Source organism: Podarcis tiliguerta (genome assembly GCF_965153285.1).
Source record: "Podarcis tiliguerta genome assembly, chromosome: 12".
NCBI classification, from domain to species: domain Eukaryota; kingdom Metazoa; phylum Chordata; class Lepidosauria; order Squamata; family Lacertidae; genus Podarcis; species Podarcis tiliguerta.
In genome coordinates, this window is record NC_139545.1 from 59,989,497 (window position 1) to 60,006,161 (window position 16,665).

At 51.6% G+C, this 16,665-nt stretch overlaps 1 protein-coding gene across 1 annotated transcript in view; it reads left to right on the plus strand.

Annotated features, from left to right (window-relative positions):
* LOC310660981 (protein HEG homolog 1-like) overlaps positions 1 to 16,409 on the plus strand; it is a 194,351-nt gene extending 177,942 nt beyond the window's left edge. Inside the window, exon 13 of the transcript XR_014503680.1 lies at positions 16,391 to 16,409. The gene's annotated coding sequence lies outside the window, so the exon portion shown is untranslated. The remainder of the gene's footprint in view (positions 1 to 16,390) is intronic.
* Positions 16,410 to 16,665: the final 256 nt, after the last annotated feature.

The window sequence follows — 16,665 nt, forward strand, 5'->3', positions numbered from 1 at the left end:
ATAGGGGAGCCGCTCCACCCCCTATGAACTTTCTGAACTTTCCCCAACTCTACAAGGTCCTGTTTGAGGTGAGTCCGGCCCTTGCCCCCCTGGAGCTGGGGCTCAGCCTCTCCCAGGGATCGACCCCTCCCCTCAAGCCCCTCTCCTCCTCCCGCCTTGCCTGCTTCGTCTACCAGCCCAGCGTGGCTCTCACGGCCCAGTCGGGCTGCCTCTTGCCTTCGCCTTTGGCCAGGGCGCCTGGTCCTATTGGCCCCGCCGGCTGCCGGGCTCTGCTGACCACCCCCGGACTGGCCAGGGGGGCGTCCGGGGGTCCTCAAGCAAGGAGGCCCGGGACGCCCAGGACCAGGAGGCGAGAAGGGTCGGCGCCCGTGGAAAGCTCGACTCTGGAGAGCGCCTGGCGGAGAGCGCGCCTCTGAGCACGCGCAGAGTGCCTTCCGCCCAGGTGCCGGCGAGCCGAAGGGGCGCCTGGATCTCGGCCCGCGCCTCTCTCCAAGGTGCTGAACGGCGGCCGGGCCGGCGAGCCGGATGGCGGGGTGCGGAGGCCGGGCGCGGCGGCGCCTTCTGCCCGGGCCTGGAGCCCCGCCGGCGTCGGAAACGAAGCCTCCGCTCGGGACCCGGAGGGCTGGTGGGTCGGGGGTGTCCCTTTCCTCTGAGCGACGCACGGATGTAGAGATGCCCTCTCAGTACGGAGGGACTCCCAGTCCCGCTCCATTGGCAGCCACCGACCCACCTCGCAGGGTTGTTGTGAGGATAAATGCGGGGGAGAGAAGCATGTGAACCGCCGTGAGTTCCTTGGTGGGAACAGGTAGCATATAAATGGAATATAAATGGACCCATAACTCAGTTCCCACCCCAAATAGAAGAGCAGCCCGGTGCTTCTCAGGTTTCCCGTCTCTGCAGTCAAAGGCGGGTTTGGCCAGGTGGGACTCTTCAGGGTGGGGTCAGGGGCCTGGTAGCCCCCAGGGCAGAAGTAGGGGCTGTGACCCACCCCAACTGGGAGAGGCTGGTGTGTGCTTTGGGGGTCTGAGAGTCAGGTGGGGGCAGGAAAAGCGTCTCTGTGCTCAGGTGAGTAGAGGAAGGCAGGTAAGGCAAAGGCAAGGAGGTGTGTGTGCAGAGGGCTGGCAGTGATTCCCCAGGAAGCAAGGTGTAGTGGTTAGAGTGTTGGACTAAGACCTGGGAGAGACCAGGGCTCAAATCCCCACTAGGTCGGGAAACTCACTGGGTGACCTTGGCCAGTCACTGCGTCTCTCAGCCTAACCTCCCTCGCAGGGTTGTCGTGGGGACTGAAAGAGGAAGGGGAGAACCATGTATGTGACCTTGAGCTCTTTGGAGATAAAGGCGTGGTAGAAGCACAATAAATAAATGATGGGTAGTTTTTATTATTTCAGAATGCAAAGGTTCAACTTGCAAAATGCATGGAGCTTTAAGAAGGGATCTTCAGCCGACTGAAATGCTAAGGTCACTTTTAATTAAAAGCATAAGCAACCGTGGAACTCCTAACATGAGTTGGAAACCCCATCAAAGGAAAAGAAATAGCTTTGCATCCTCTGCATAATTATTTCCTACCTTCTTCTCTGGGCCAGTTCTACATGCTAAACTCAGACGGCCGCCTCCTTGTCACTTCAAGCCTTACGAGGAACAGTTGAGGGAGCCGGGGACATGGAGCCTGGAGAAGACAAGACTGAGAAGAGACAGGAGGGCCATCTTCAAATATCTCAAGGGCTTCCACGGGGAAGAGGGAGCAATTCTATGTTTCTCACTCCCTTTCCCGAGCCAGGAGGGTCTGTTGGCTGCCCTGACTGCCTGGCAGGTGGAACATCTCTCCTGCCTGCCTGCCCTTGTTGCCCAGGACTTTGCATCCTGCTCACAGGAAGCCTTTGCCTCGTGGTTAGACGTGACTGGGGCCAAATGTTCCTCTGGATTTAGGCCAGCCGTGGCCGGGAGGGGGACTGTGCCGAGCCCATCTCTTGAAAGAGAAGACGGGGCTTTTGAAAGAGGGAGACAAGTGGCTTTGTGCTAAATTTACTACCAGAAAAAGGGACTGCAAGTGGCGCCGAAAGCAACCAAAATAATGTGAAACAGAGACGGAGAGATTAAAACAATACTTCAGCTGGGAGGAAAATTAAAACGGCTCAGAGGCTCTTCCTCCTCCCGAAAATGTTAGCTATTTTTGCATAAGTTATGTTACAAGGGCCGAATGTTTATTGGGTAAATCTTTCTTTATCTCGTAGCAGCCAGTTTTATAATATTTAGTTGTGCCTACAGAGAAAGTTCCTTTTATTTGGCTTCTTATTGTCTTTCCAGCTTTTAGCCAGTATTTAGACACACAGGATGAGTTTGATGGTTAGTCAGAATCCAGTTCTTTACATAATTAATCAAACAGAAGAAGGGATCTAGCAGAATATCATGTTGGTTGTTGTTTAGTCATTTAGTTATGTCCACCTCTTCGTGACCCCCTGGACCAGAGCACGCCAGGCCCTCCTGTCTTCCACTGCCTCCCGCAGTTTGGTCAAACTCATGTCCATAGCTTCGAGAACACTGTCCCACCATCTCGTTCTCTGTCTTCCCCTTCTCCTTGCGCCCTCCATCTTTCCCAGCATCAGGGTCTTTTCCAGGGAGTCTTCTCTTCTCATGAGGTGGCCAAAGTCTTGGAGCTTCAGCTTCAGGATCTGTCCTTCCAGTGAGCACTCAGGGCTGATTTCCTTAAGAATGGATGTGTTTGATCTTCTTGCAGTCCGTGGTACATTTTGCCAATTTGGGTGGTTACTGTGGCCCAAGACCTCCTCTCCCCTCCCTTTCTTGCACCATAGGTGAACAAAATCCCCCTTGCCCACACAAAGAACCTCAGAGGAGCCCTGCTGGATGAGACCAGGGTCCCACCTGGGGCAGCATCCTGCTCTCCCAGTGGCCAGCCTGAAGCCCCAAAGGGAAAGCAAGATCTGAGCGCAGGAGCCCTCCCCTCCCCTCCCCTCCCCTCCCCTCCCCTCTTCTCTCTCCTATGGTAGAACAGAACCATTCTGGCCAGCAGCCCTGGGGAGCCTTCATGAATCTGTCCAATCCTCTTTTAAAGCCTTCCAAGTTGGTAGCCCCCCCGCCTCCTGTGGGAGGGAGTTCCACAGTTTAACTGTGCACTGTGTGAACAAGCCCTTCCTTTTGTCTGTCCTGACTCTTCACTGGATGTCCAGAAATTCCAGCATTATGAGAGGGAGAGGGAAACTACCCTTCCGGCATCTGCCGCCTCCCCTTTTTCCGGCGCAGGAGGATTTCCAAGTAGTCCAAAGCTGCTGATAAATCACCTTGAAGCAATTCTTTTTTAATTAGTGGCTTTTGAGGAGGTGGTTCCTCTGCTGATTAAAAAAAGCGTGGTATTTTGCAGAGTTTGGTCCCAGAACATCCAGTATCTTGTGAGCGTTGTAAATTAGATCTTGCAACCATTAGTATCCCAATATATTTTCACAAACATCTTGGGCCTTTCCTCCCATTAATATTTTTTTAATCCATTTGTTCTCTATTTATTGTTTGCCTTTGACCCAGCCTACTTTAAAAACATCCTTATGAGTACAGACTGGAAGGAAGGGAGCAGGCCTTGCGTTCTCCTAATTGCCGGCTCATTTGCGCCCAGCCCCTGAAAAGTCCCAAACCTTGATTATGTTCCAAATTTCGAGTGTCCCCAACTGACCTGCTGGATTAAATTTCTCATCTCCCACAACAGATGCAATTGGGAGCATTCCAGGTGCTGATCTCCTTTTATATACTGCCAGGCGTGTATTTCTTACATGACTGTGTTATATAAATATATACAAATACATATATACCGGGTATATATTTCTGCTTGATTGGGGGTACCCAATGTGTGTTTTTAAAAATTAATCTTTATTGCTATTTCTTTTAAAGACCTAAAATATTTATTTCCTTTTTCCAGCTCTCGGGACGTTCCTTGCGGAGCACCTGGATTCATTGTAGCCACAGATGTCAGGGATGTGCAAAAAGCCCCCTGCAAAATGAGGAATTTATAGAGGAGAGGGCTGCTGATGTCTCCCAGGCTCAATGGCTCTGCTCTGCCTCCAGTTGCCCCAAGAGGAGAGAGGCTCTTGTGCCTGCGTCCTGCTTGGCCTCTTCGGATGTTCCCTCCCCTCCCTCTTCCCAGCAGTTAAAGTGCAGCTTCATTTTCGCAGCCCATTTTCCAGCCCAGCCACAGAGAAAGAGGCCGGCCTGCGTCCCCGTGTTAATTATAGAAAGCCTGATTTGTCCTGTTTGCTGTTAGAAGATAAATGACAGCCAGCCTTGTCAATGAAAGGAGAAAAGAGGGCCGGGGAAGGAGAGAGAGACCAGCGGAGCAAAAACGTAGCCCAGAAGCTAATTAACCACCTTCCTTTGTCTGTGATCTCTTTCCTTTTGTGAAAACTCCTGCCGGCTAATCTGTATTTGTCAAATGTTGACCAATTCTTCTCTAAGCAGAAGGGAAACTCGGACTGCCTGGCGGGAGTTTCAGCTTCCTGCTGTGAGAACTCTGCAGCTCCCCTTTCCAGAGTTGAGTCATCAGGTAGCTTATCTCTTTCTAATGGAAAAATAACAGCCTTCTGTGGTGACGCTTTTGCCAGAGTGCAACCTTTTTTTGCCTTTGGTAAACTTCTCATTGTAGCATTTTAAATACAAGGTATTCAATCACAGCATTTTATATACATTAAACCAGGCATAGGCAAACTCAGCCCTCCAGATGTTTTGGGACTAAAACATCCCTAGCTAACAGGACCAGTGGTCAGGGATGATGGGAGTTGTTGTCCCAAAACATCTGGAGGGCCGAGTTTGCCTATGCCTGCATTAAACTTATAACTTTAACAATCATGCCCTGGAGACTGGAATTCATTCGAAGAAGCTCGGTGTTCCCTTACCACTTCCAATCGCATCTCCCCACTTGCATCGTTCATTCTGTGATCATCACGTTGGGCGCTGCTTTCCCTCTGGGTGAAGACAGAGGCGAAGGAGAGGTTCCGCAGTTTCACCTTCTCCCTGTCAGAAGGAGGAGGCCTGGCCTGGAAGTCTCTCTCAGGTGTCAGGGCCTGGGTAGGCAACCTAAGGCCTGGGGGCTGGATCTGGCCCAAATGCCTTCTAAATCCAGCCTGCAGACAGTCTGGGAATCAGCATGTTTTTACATGAGTAGAATGTGTCTTTGTATTTAAAATGCATCTCTGGGTTATTTGTGGGTGATACGGAAGGGGGGGGCATGTCTTCTTCACCTCCTTCTTCGCTACAATATATCCATTTATTTCCAATTGTCAATGACAAAAGGGACTAAAATCTATAAAATTCATAGAAAATCAACGTGCCAATTTGCTCAATTTCTCTAGGACTCCATGACACCTCCCCTGTCCTCCATAATCCCTCAAGCAAGGTGTTAAGACCCTAATCCTGTCAAATCACTCTGCCTGGCCTTTCCTCTGGGCAATGCCAGGTGGAAGACTATGCATACATGGACCATTGTCTTCTCATCACCTGGACTCAGGATGTGCTTATCTACGCATATCTCCAGCTCTGCATATTCCCCCCTCCCTCCTCCATATGTTAATCCTGTGTAACCCAACCTCTTCTTAATATATTCATGATGTAATCTGTGTAACCCAACCTCTTCTTAATGTATTCATGATGTAGCTGGGATGTATTTTGCACTGTATTCTGGGACATGGAGGGAAGTTTCAAAAGTTCGTGTCACCCCTTTCTCGCTGTTCAATCTCGCCTTGAACCTTGTTGCGCAATAAACATGGATCTTCTGCAGCTTGCTCCTGTCTCCGGCTGAACTCATTTTCCTCCACAGGGACCCGCGGACTTAGTCCGACGAGCTGGGTGGCAGAGCAGCCTCGCACCCAGAATTTGCCGTTACAGTGGGGCCTAGGAATTCATTCTTTTTCTTTTATTTTCAAAATATAGTCCGGCCCCCCACAAGATCTGAGGGGCAGTGGACCGGCCCCGTGCTGGAAAAGTTTGCTGACCCCTGTGTTAGGGAGTAAGACCTGAGTCATCCCATTGCAAAGAGGCATCCATGGCTGGGGGAGCTGCTCTCCGGGTGGAGGAGCAGAAGCAACACCCCTTTCTGACACCCATCAGTCTTGGGTTTGCTTCCTGATTGTTGGTGCCAGCAGCAAAGAATGAAACCCCATTCTGGGGCCACCATCTCTCTAGATCCCAGTTTCCCCTTTTCTGTAAGGAACTCATGCCCACAAGGTCTGGAATTGAGGGAGTGCAGAGTTCAGCTGTGGAACTCCCTCCCTCAGGAAGCAGCCCAGATGGCTTCAAAAGAGGGTGAGACAAATTCCTGGAGGAGGAGAGGACTGTGGGAGGCTCTGTTCTGCCTCTGCAGTTGGAGACAGCAATGCTTCACAGGCACAGAACTGCAGAGTGGGAGGGGACCCCCGAGGGACATCCAGCCCACCCCCTGCAATCCAGGAATTGCAGTGTCCCTGACAAATGGCCACCCAACCTCTGCTTAAAGACCTCCATTGAGGGGGAGCTTCTGGTTGGCCACTGGGAGGACAGGATGCTGGACCAGATGGGCCCCCTTTGGCCTGATCCAGCTACAGGCTCTGCGTTTGTGTGGAGAGACAAAGCTTCCTTTGAGTAGCTGGCTCCCTCGCAGGGACATGGAGAGAGCCCAGAGTCCTGGCTCACCTGCATTTTCTAGCACTTCAGAAGCCCAGTTTGAAAGGCGGGCAGCCAAGACTTGCTCAAAAATGCTGCATCTGTGAGAGAGAGAACCAGAGCGGTGTTTCTTGCTGACACAGATCAAAGGCTCTCCTGTCCCTGACAGAAGGCAGGTAGATCCCTCTGGAAATCTCACAAGCAGAGAGACCTCTGAAGGCTCTTCTCCCTGCCCACCAACTGGCTGTGCAAAGTATCCAGCCTCTGAATGTGTCACCGTGGCTAAATCCCACAAAGGGGGGGGGGTCACCAAGTCTCCCCAAGGCTGCAAGTGCCCCCTCCCTTTCCTTTCTCACAGCATCTCCCCATCAACACCACACACACACACACCCTGCCACAAGCACACACTCTCTGCTACTTGTGTTACCTGCCGGTGGCCCAGTCTTGCTCAGCCTGGTTCCTTGAGACCCAGAGCATGTGGGCCCATGTTCAGGGGTCAGTTGGCTCACCCCACAATTCAATATGGGGCACACAGCTTTGGAGGTTTGCTGCTGGACCTGGAAGCCACAGATAGGAGTGGGGGGGGGGGACGGGACAGATGGGGCTCGCCCACCTGGGAAGGGAGTCCATCTCGGAGAAGGAGAACTCTGATCCTAAACCTCTGCTCCCGTCTTCAGGAGAGGAAATGGCTACAGAAAGCTGGAGTGGAGTCCCTAAGGCAGTTGGACTCCTTGTACTCCTCCTTCTGGCAACTCCTGCAGCCAAGCTGGTGCCCAACGTCTTCAGGGAGGCTGAGGGGGGCAGGGTCTAGTCATCTGGGCAGCCCAGGACCCCCAGAAACATGGCCCCGGCTTGTGCCGCAGGGAGGTGACCTTGGTGCTGCTAGTGCAACAAAAAAGTCCTGGGAGGCAGCAGTTGCAAGTCACCAATCTCTGCAGCCACAGCAGGCGCTGCGATGCTCCAGCAGTTCGATTTCACCCTCGGAGGCACACTCCATTGTCTTTTGAGGCAGACGGGTGCCAACACAAACACACACACATGAGATAAGAGAGAGAGAGAGAGATGGATGTGATGTTGTGGATTAGGGGTGGGCAGTCTGGGTGATGCCCTGATTCTCTTCCAATTTGGGGGGTCCTGTGCCCAGTGAGGGTCAGAGAAGCCTCTTGGTAAGACAGGGGCCTCATCCGGCCACAAAGGTCATCCTGGTCAGCATCCCTTGATCCTGGTGGCCGGGGGTTGGCGTTTACTGCTCTTCTTATTACATTTTTGTATCTTTATTTTTACATCTTACGATGAATCATGATTTAGGGTGGAATTGCTCGATTTGGTTGTGCACTTGTTGATGTGTTTTTCATTTATGACTACTTTGTAGCTATGTAAATCTTGTTGTGTTGTAAGCTGCCTTGAGCAGGGTTTTGACGATGGGAAGGTGGCATGCAAATTGGTGAGAGCTACAGCCAAGTGATGGGGCTCACCAGGCTAATGGGGGGGCCTTTCCTGCACCCCCACCTGTCTTTTTAGGTAGGAGATCAAGGGCCGATGAGCCGGAGATAGAGAGACCTGCTTGCTCTGGGCTGCAACAAGGGCCTTCTCAGTGGTGGCTCCTCCCAGACTTTGGCACTCCCTCCCTGGAGAAGCCAGACTGGCTTCCTCCTTGCTGTCCTTCTGCCGGCAAGTGACGACTTTCCTGTTCCAACAGGGTTTGGGGAGCCGACGGCTTTTAACGAGAGGGCTGGTGCTGTTTTTATTGTAATTAATTGTACAGAGTGTATCTCCAACCACAGCAGGCTATGGAACCTTCCCACAGTTTGACGTCACCCCAAAGGGGAACCCCCTCCATGGTCTCCTGAGACAGACAAGGGCAACAACCACAATATCTAGTTTTAATTCTATTGATGGTTCATTGTTTTTTAATTATGTTTCCCCCCTATGTTTTCAGCAGTTCTTATTTTTCTCTGTAAGCCACCTTAAAACCCTGTCAGGGGAAAAGGTGGGGAATAAATATAAATATAGAGGAAGAGGGGGGAGGAGGAGGAGGAGGAGAAGCAAGATTTCTTTGGGTGTCAATGCCGTGAACCCTCCACCTTATGCTCGGGTTGTACATATGTGTAAATAAAACCAGATATCCTAAAAGTGCCACATTCTCCAAGGAATCCAAAGCTGGAAAACCCCGAGTCTCTCTCCGCCCAGAGACGGGAACACTGCGTCACAATATCCCCAGAGAGCCCTGGAAGATTTGTGCCTAAGCTCCGGCTTCTGGGAGATCCCTTTTCAGAAAGTGTAGCTAGGAAGCCGGGTGCATTTTGGAAGAGAAAAATCAAAATTACAAGCTGTGGGCAATAATGCCTGGGAAAAGCCGGGCTGGTTTAACAAATGCTTTCATTAGAGGAACAGGCGGAGAAGGGAGAAATCTCCACAAGCCGCTCTCTCCCATCCCTCCCTCCCTCCCTCCCCCCTCTCTCTTTCTTTCTTTCTCTCTCTCCCCCTCCCTCCCTCTCCCCCCCCCTTCATTCCTCCTGTCTCAGCACATTCTCATTACCAGCAGCATTGGCCTTGATATTTTCAGGGTACCAGATAAATGGCGGGCAGAGGGAGGAGGGATGCAAGGCCAGCAGGCCAGAGGATGCTCTGCCCAGGACAGGGAAGCGGCCATGGTGAGCTCTGGGTGCGAATGGCGTGCCAAGGCGATTCAGCATTCAAATGTGGTTTCCAGACCCTTGATCATCTTGGTCGCCCTCCTCTGCACACGTTCCGGCTTGTCAATATCCTTTAGGTATTTAAGATGCCTCCTATACATAATGGCTCCCATCTTTGCCAGACTTCAAGAAGATCTTGGAAGACATTCCAGTCTGTGTTTGGTTAATTTTAATGTGCTGCACTTTTTTTGCAGCTACTTTTAAATTTGGTGAGGTGTTTTCTTGGTTTAAATCAAGGCTGGGGAACTTTAAGTCTGGGGGGCCCCATGCAGCCCTCTTCCTCGCCCACCTCCCTCTCTGGCCCTCTTTGGACGGTCCTTGGATGGCCTTGCCTGGGTAGAATTCTGCCCTTCTCTGAGGATACGTCTTCCTTGGCTGGAGGGGCGACAGAGAGGGAGGTCAAGTGGGCAGAGAAACCTTTGCTTCTGGCCCCACAAACACCCCCCACCCACTTGTGGTCGCCCCTCTTGTGAGAGGGCAGGACCCCCTGGGGTGCAGACTGGAAATCCTCTACATTAACCCCTTCAATTCTATGAATCTAGTCTAGACTACGTTTGTTTTCGCTACCGCACTCTTCCCCGGGAGGACTCCAGCAATTTCAAAACACAATATTAAAAAACAAAATCTCCATCTTCCCAGAGCCACCCTCCGTCACGGCTGCGTTAAAAGAAACACCTTGATGCCTTCTGTGTATTAAATCAATGCGCACTTCTCTTACAAGACGGATTCCTGGATCATTCAAGGGGGTTTGTTATTAACGCATACAGATCTGGGGAACATTTGCACTGCAGGGGGTTGGACTAGATGATCCTCAGGGTCCCTTCCAACTCTGCCAGTCTATGATTCTATGAGAACATCAGAAGGGCATGTGCTGGATCAGGCCAATGGCCCACCTAGCCCAGCCTCCTGTTCTCACAGCGGCCAACCAGATGCCTCCATTGGGAAACCAGCAAGCAGGATTCGAACACAAGAGCAACTCCCCCCCCCCGAGTTTTCCAGCAACGGGATTCAGAAGCATCGCTGCCTCCAATTGTTTTTGCGCACTAAAGGCGCATGGCTGTGAATGCATGCACACCTGTGGGCGCCTGTTCACACCTGCTGGGCTCCTGCCTCCCTCAGCACGGTGAGGCCTGGACATTTCCCTGCTGAGCCTCTGCCAGCTGCTTGGCCCTCCTTTGCCCCCACCCCTTGTCAGAATCCGTCCCCTGCCATCTCTCTCTCTCCTTCCCTCCTTCCGCCTTAATTGGTCTCCTTGCGGCTCACTTTGGATGCAGCGATTGGAGGAGGGGCAGAGCAGCTTAGCAGGTCTTCATTACAGCCGCTGCTGCCAGAGCAGCTGGCAGGAGGGCGTCAGAGCAGAGCTGGGGGGGCAGGCTGGCAGGGGGCTGGGAGGAGGCAGATGGCCAAGCAAGCCGGGCTCTGGCTGCCGGACAGGAGCTGCAAGGAGTCCTGGCAGGCAGGCAAGAAGGCCTCCCTTCTGATCCGGCAGGCCCAGCCCGGCCTGGTACTGGTCTGCCACCGTCATCCCTCTCAAAGGCCGGACCCAGTTCCAGACACAGGTGGGAATCTGGGAGCAGGGTGTTAGCGGAGAAATCTGAGGGCTCCCTTGGACAAAGAACAAGGACACCAGCCAGGAAGACCAGAGCAAAACAGCAGCCAGTAGGCTTGGTCTTTATTGAAGACTGTCGCGACAGGACTCCCACCTGCCACAAGGTGGAACAAGATGGAAGCCCCGAACAAAAGAGAACCCAAACTTTTATTAGCTGCTAATCCCCATGTTACACCCCTAAGACTACATCATGGTTACATCATGAAAGGGGAGGTCTGATGGCAGGAATCTGAGCATCCTGGACCCTGCCCCATGGTCCTCCTTGCCCTCCACCAAACACCCATCAAGTGGAACAAAAGAGATATTTGCATTTCCCTGTTTCCCAGCCAGGTTAATCCCACCCTTTTGTCTTCATCTGGGTTTGTTATTTCTGGAAGGGCTACCTGTCTGGCACTCAGGTATCAGGATGCCAGGGATTATCCCTCAGGCAGAGGGGCGTCTGAGTAGCTGAGCTCACATGTCTAGATGCATTTCTGAAGTTTTCCCAGTGAGCCAGTACAGAGATCCATTGATCAGTGAATTTGGTATTGTGCAGCAAAGGCCCTTTGAATAGATAGGAAGAAACTGTGATGAAGTGTTTTGTGGGGACAAGTCACAAAAGTCACAAAAGTGATGGTTCTGATTTTGGTAGTGGGCTGCATGTGTATGATATCTGCTGGAGGGGCAAAAAAACCCCCCCAACCTATACATAAATTCCTGCAACAAGGGCAAACAAAGCCCCCCAGCTGGCTCCCTCCAGGTTTCCCTGCCCACCCAGGCTTCCTGGGAGCCATGAGGCGCTTTCAGCACCAGAATTGGGTCCTAGAATCATAGAGCTGGAAGGGACCCCCAAAGGTCATTTAGTCCAGCCCCTATACTGCCTTTCTCTTTTACTATAAAGAAGGCGGTTTAAAAGCTGAAGAAACAACAGAATAGACAGCAAAGATCACACGCTTAATAACAGTCTGATCCAATAGGAAAAAGTCACAATAACTTTAAAATGAACAACATATCAAATAAGCCAATATTCAACAATTCATTAGAATATAACAGTAAACAGTAAAATTAAATATCAGCAAACAGTGTAAACAGTTTACACTTATCAATTGCAATAAAGAATTACTAACCTATAATCAATAAAAATAACGGCAAGTCACAATACATAAAATACCACAAAATATACAAAACCATGTAAAATTGAGAAACAAGGGCACACATAAAAAGAAAAAATTAAGTATCGCTGAACTTCTCTTCTCTCTTCCCAACAGCTTTGGCTGTTCTCAAAGTCATAGTCTTGGAAAGGCTCCCAGGGCGGGCGGGGGGGGGGGGGAGCAAGTGAGAAAAGCCATTGCCTGGCCAAGGGCAGAGCCTCTCTGCCCCTCCTCGCTCTCCTTTGTGCCTGCAGGACAGGGTGCAGGGGCAATTGATCTAAGTAAAAAAATTAAAAAATTGTCCAATAGCACCTTAAGATGTAAAGGGACCCCTGACTGTTGGGTCCAGTCGTAGATGACTCTGGGGTTGCGGCGCTCATCTCGCTTTATTGGCCGAGGGAGCCAGCATACAGCTTCCGGGTCATGTGGCCAGCAGGACTAAGCCGCTTCTGGCGAACCAGAGCAGCGCACGGAAACGCCGTTTACCTTCCCGCCGGAGCGGTACCTATTTATCTACTTGCACTTTGACGTGCTTTGGAACTGCTAGGCTGGCAGGAGCAGGGACCGAGCAACGGGAGCTCACCCCATCACAGGGATTCGAACCGCCGACCTTCCGATCAGCAAGTCCTAGGCTCTGTGGTTTAACCCACAGCGCCACCTGCGTCCCTTAGTAGCACCTTAGAGAGGACCTAAGTTTGTTCTGGGTATAAGCTTTTGTGTGCATGCACACTTCTTCAGATAAAAGCTTATACCCAGAGCAAACTTTGTTGGTCTCTAAGTTGCTACTGGACAATTTTTTAATTTATTTTGACTGCGTCAGACCAACCCGGCTACCTACCTGAATCTGGGCAATTGATCGTTGGGCTGGGCTGGGCTAGACTGAGCTGGGTCCATGAACTGAGGATGAGCAGGAGCCCTGGGCTCCCTGGAGGCCTGGCTGCCCCCCCGCCCCCTGAGCCCCTCTGTCTGGGAAAGGGCAGGTGATGGGCTTCTCGAAGGCAGGCAGTTGCTAAGGGAAAGCTTTGCCTGTGCCTGCTCTGCGGCTCCCAGGAGACCTGGCTGTGTGTTGGCAGCAGCAGCTGGGAGAGCAGGGCAGGTGCCCGTCACAGGAGAGCCCGCTGGCACCTGCCCTCTTGCACCATCTGGCTGGCATCCGCCTGTGTCCGGAGACAAGGGGGGAGGGCGGCGTCTGGTGGGGTGGAAAAGGGGGAAGCGGAGAAGAGGCTGCCGGATCTGGCCAAAGGGGCCCGTCTGGGGAGGAGACGGGGGACTCTCCTTCCTTAGAGGTTTCCCAGCAGAGGTTGGATGGGCACCTGTCTTGGATGCTCCAGTGGAGGTTCCTGGACTGCAGGGGGTTGGACTAGATGACCCTTGGGGTCCCTTCCTGGACCTGAGCGCGAAATCCCTCTCCCCTCCTGTATCTTCCAGCAACCAGCATGCAGAAGCATTGCTGCCTGACTGAGGAGGCAGAGTACAACCAGCCTGGCGAGTGGCCCCCCCAAAACCCTCTCCTCCTCCTCCTCCTCCTCCAAGTTCTTTTCTAATTTGGCAAAGGCAGTGGCAGCTGCCAAGCGGAAGAGAGGCAACTGGGGCATCCGATTGCAGCGCCGGCTCCGCTGGGAGCTCTGCTCTCTGATGGCTGGCAGCCGCCTTCTTCTTCTTTGGCCATCATTCGTAGCCGAGTAAGATTGTATTCCATGAACATGGTTTTAACAGTGGGTTCGTAAGCGACGGTGGAGGCCAGTTATGGATCCACACGTCCTTCCACAGTGGGGACATTGGTTTCCGGGCAGGAGTTGATTCCAGAGGGTGTGCCAAACGTGCCTTACACTTAGCACGTTTCTCCCTTTCGTCCTGAGTTTGAGCATCTTCAAAACCCAAAATACCTTTGGTAAAGGTTGTTAATAATAATGTTTATTTGTTTATTTGTTTATTTATTTATACATACATACATACATACATACATACATACATACCCCGCCCATCTGGCTGGGCTTCTCCAGCCACTCTGGGCGGCTTCCAACAAAATATTAAAATACAGTAATCCATCAAACATTAAAAGCTTCACTAAACAGGGCTGCCTTCAGATGTCTTCTAAAAGTCTGGTAGTTGTTGTTCCCTTTAACATCTCCAATTGGAGCGCTCGCAGGCCAGTGTTTCCCAGTTGTTGGTGTTTATACTACATTTATCTTGCGGCTGGCAGCCAAACAGGCACTGTCTTGTACGGCGCGGGTTAGACTATGGGTAGATCTACACACAGGGGGAGAAACGCTATAAATAAGTCAGAAATTAAATCATTATAACAACAACAACAGCAAATGCAATGGAAGATCACAGAGAGTTTTTATTTTACTCTCTGGCACCACCTACTGTTGCATATTTATAATATATTCCGAAGAGTGTTTCCTCACTAATGCAGCTGAGTCCTAAGTGATCCTTCCAACCTGCAGTTCCATGATCCTTCAGGGCCTCTCCTCTGAGAAGTCTCTCTCAGGTGAGGCAGGTCTGCTGCCAGAAGCAATAACCGCACACCTGTGGGCAAGAATTTAACAGTAAGCATCCTTACACACCCGTGACTCTTGACCCAATTAATGGGGTTGACCCAAGACATTTTAGCACCTGCGAAGAAAGGGTGAGTGAAGATCTACACCAGGAAGAAGGGGAAATAAAGATCAACATCGGGTTCTGCTGCCCCAGGGATCCTGCCGCCTGAGCCAGTCGCCTCCCCTTGCCTCAGGGCTGGGCTGGCCATGGCATTCTGGATGGTTTCAATACCGTTTGCAGCTGCAAAGGTTTTGGGGCAAACGGACTGCTTCGCTTCCAGTCAGTGTATGTCCTGCAACGTCCTATCAACATCCGGCAGCTTTTCATACCACAAATGCTCTGGGTGGTTTTGTTTTTTTTCTCCCACTAAGAATCATAGAATTGAGGGGTTGGAAGGGGACCCCAAGAGTCATCCAACCCACCCCCTGCACCTTTGGTTGTGCTGCAGCACAAAAATGCCCTAAAGAGGGCAAGAATGGAGTGGTCCTGGGGAAGCATAGCAGGACAACCAAGAAAGCTGCGTGGAGCGTGGCCTCTCCATTGCAAATCTACCCTGATGCTATTGTGCCAACTGGGCCTTTTGGGTGGTGGCTCCTCTGCTTCCCTGGCGTATTAGGCAGGTGCCGCCTCTGTTGCTTTTCTGGTGTCTACGGGAGACCCCTCCCCTCTCCTTCAACAAGCCTTTTAAGCGAAGGACATTCCCAGTCTGCAGTTGTTTCTACGGTGTTTTGATTGCTTGGCACTTGCTATTTGGTCTCCTTTGGGAAGAAGGACAGGATATAAATTGAACAAAGACACAAATCCGTGACATGTTGCAGAATGCGCTTGCAAACACACAAACCAAAGCACCCAGCCTGGAGCAAAGCTGCCCAGGAAAAGCTTCTGTGGTGTGGAAGAGTCTTGCCTGGTGCAATGTGGAGAGATCTCGCATGAGGCAACCCCAGTCTCCGAGCGATGCGAGGGTCCAGGAGTCGCAGGGTCTGTGTTCCCTTTGGGGACAATGAGGCACAGAGGGGTCTTTATGATCTACGGTTCTTTCACACATATCTACAACCTGTGTCTAGATGGAGGGGGTGCACAGGGTCCTGCCCCCCCCATTGCTGCAGCCTCTGGTTCCAAGAGATCCTAAACCCCGTGTCTGATTGCAAAAGGGACACTTTTTCCTGTTTGCTGACCTCATTGCCTCCTGCAATTCTGCCCCTCCCTCCTGAAACTCTGGCCTTTCGCCTCTGCCATCTCTCAGGTCCAGAGAGGATCTCCCCCATTTCTCTGTTAATGGCCTCCTTTATGAGTTAAGGACTGGCCGCCATTGACCTTTGTTCATCCAGTGACCCCTGTCTGGCCAGCTCTTCCCAGCTGGCATGGCTCCTTAGCCTCAGCTAAATCCAGGGGTTTCCTGTTTGGCAGGGTTTTGCCAAACCTCTATTAATTTTGCTCTTTTACAAATTCCAGGCTTTACGGCTGACTTGCACCCTCAGACTCCAGCCCCCAAACTTACACCAATATTAACAGGGCTCAGCTGTCACACTCCTTGGCAGCAGTTTCACAGGCAGATGGAATATGTGAAAGTGGCATGACTTTTGCAGAGCTATACTGACATTTTTAAGTGCATCTTCCTTTTTCCTTCTTTTCGGCTCATTTCCTATGTTTGTATTCCTTCTGTGAAGCATGAGATACGCTAGTCTTTCATATCATTTAAATCTACTGTCCATCAAAATGGGATTCACCATTTCTCCCCGTTGCGTTTTATTGCTTTCTAAACTAAAATTTATAAAGAGTATTAAAAAACAACAACCCACCCATCCTGGAAGGCCCCCAGTTCGCTACTGCCCCCCCCCCCCCCGCAATTCCCCCGCATCCTTCTTTCCTGGCACTTCTCCTGCAGGACTCCAGGTGGCGCCCTGTGGCCTTGGGAGCCTCATCCCGTCAAGCCAACCAGCCCCAATCCTGCTTCCCTCAGTGGGGCAGGCGCACCTCCTCCAGATTGTGCTCCGGGGCTCCTTGCAAACCACTTTGAGACACAAAACTGCAGAGTTGGAAGGGACCCCCAAGG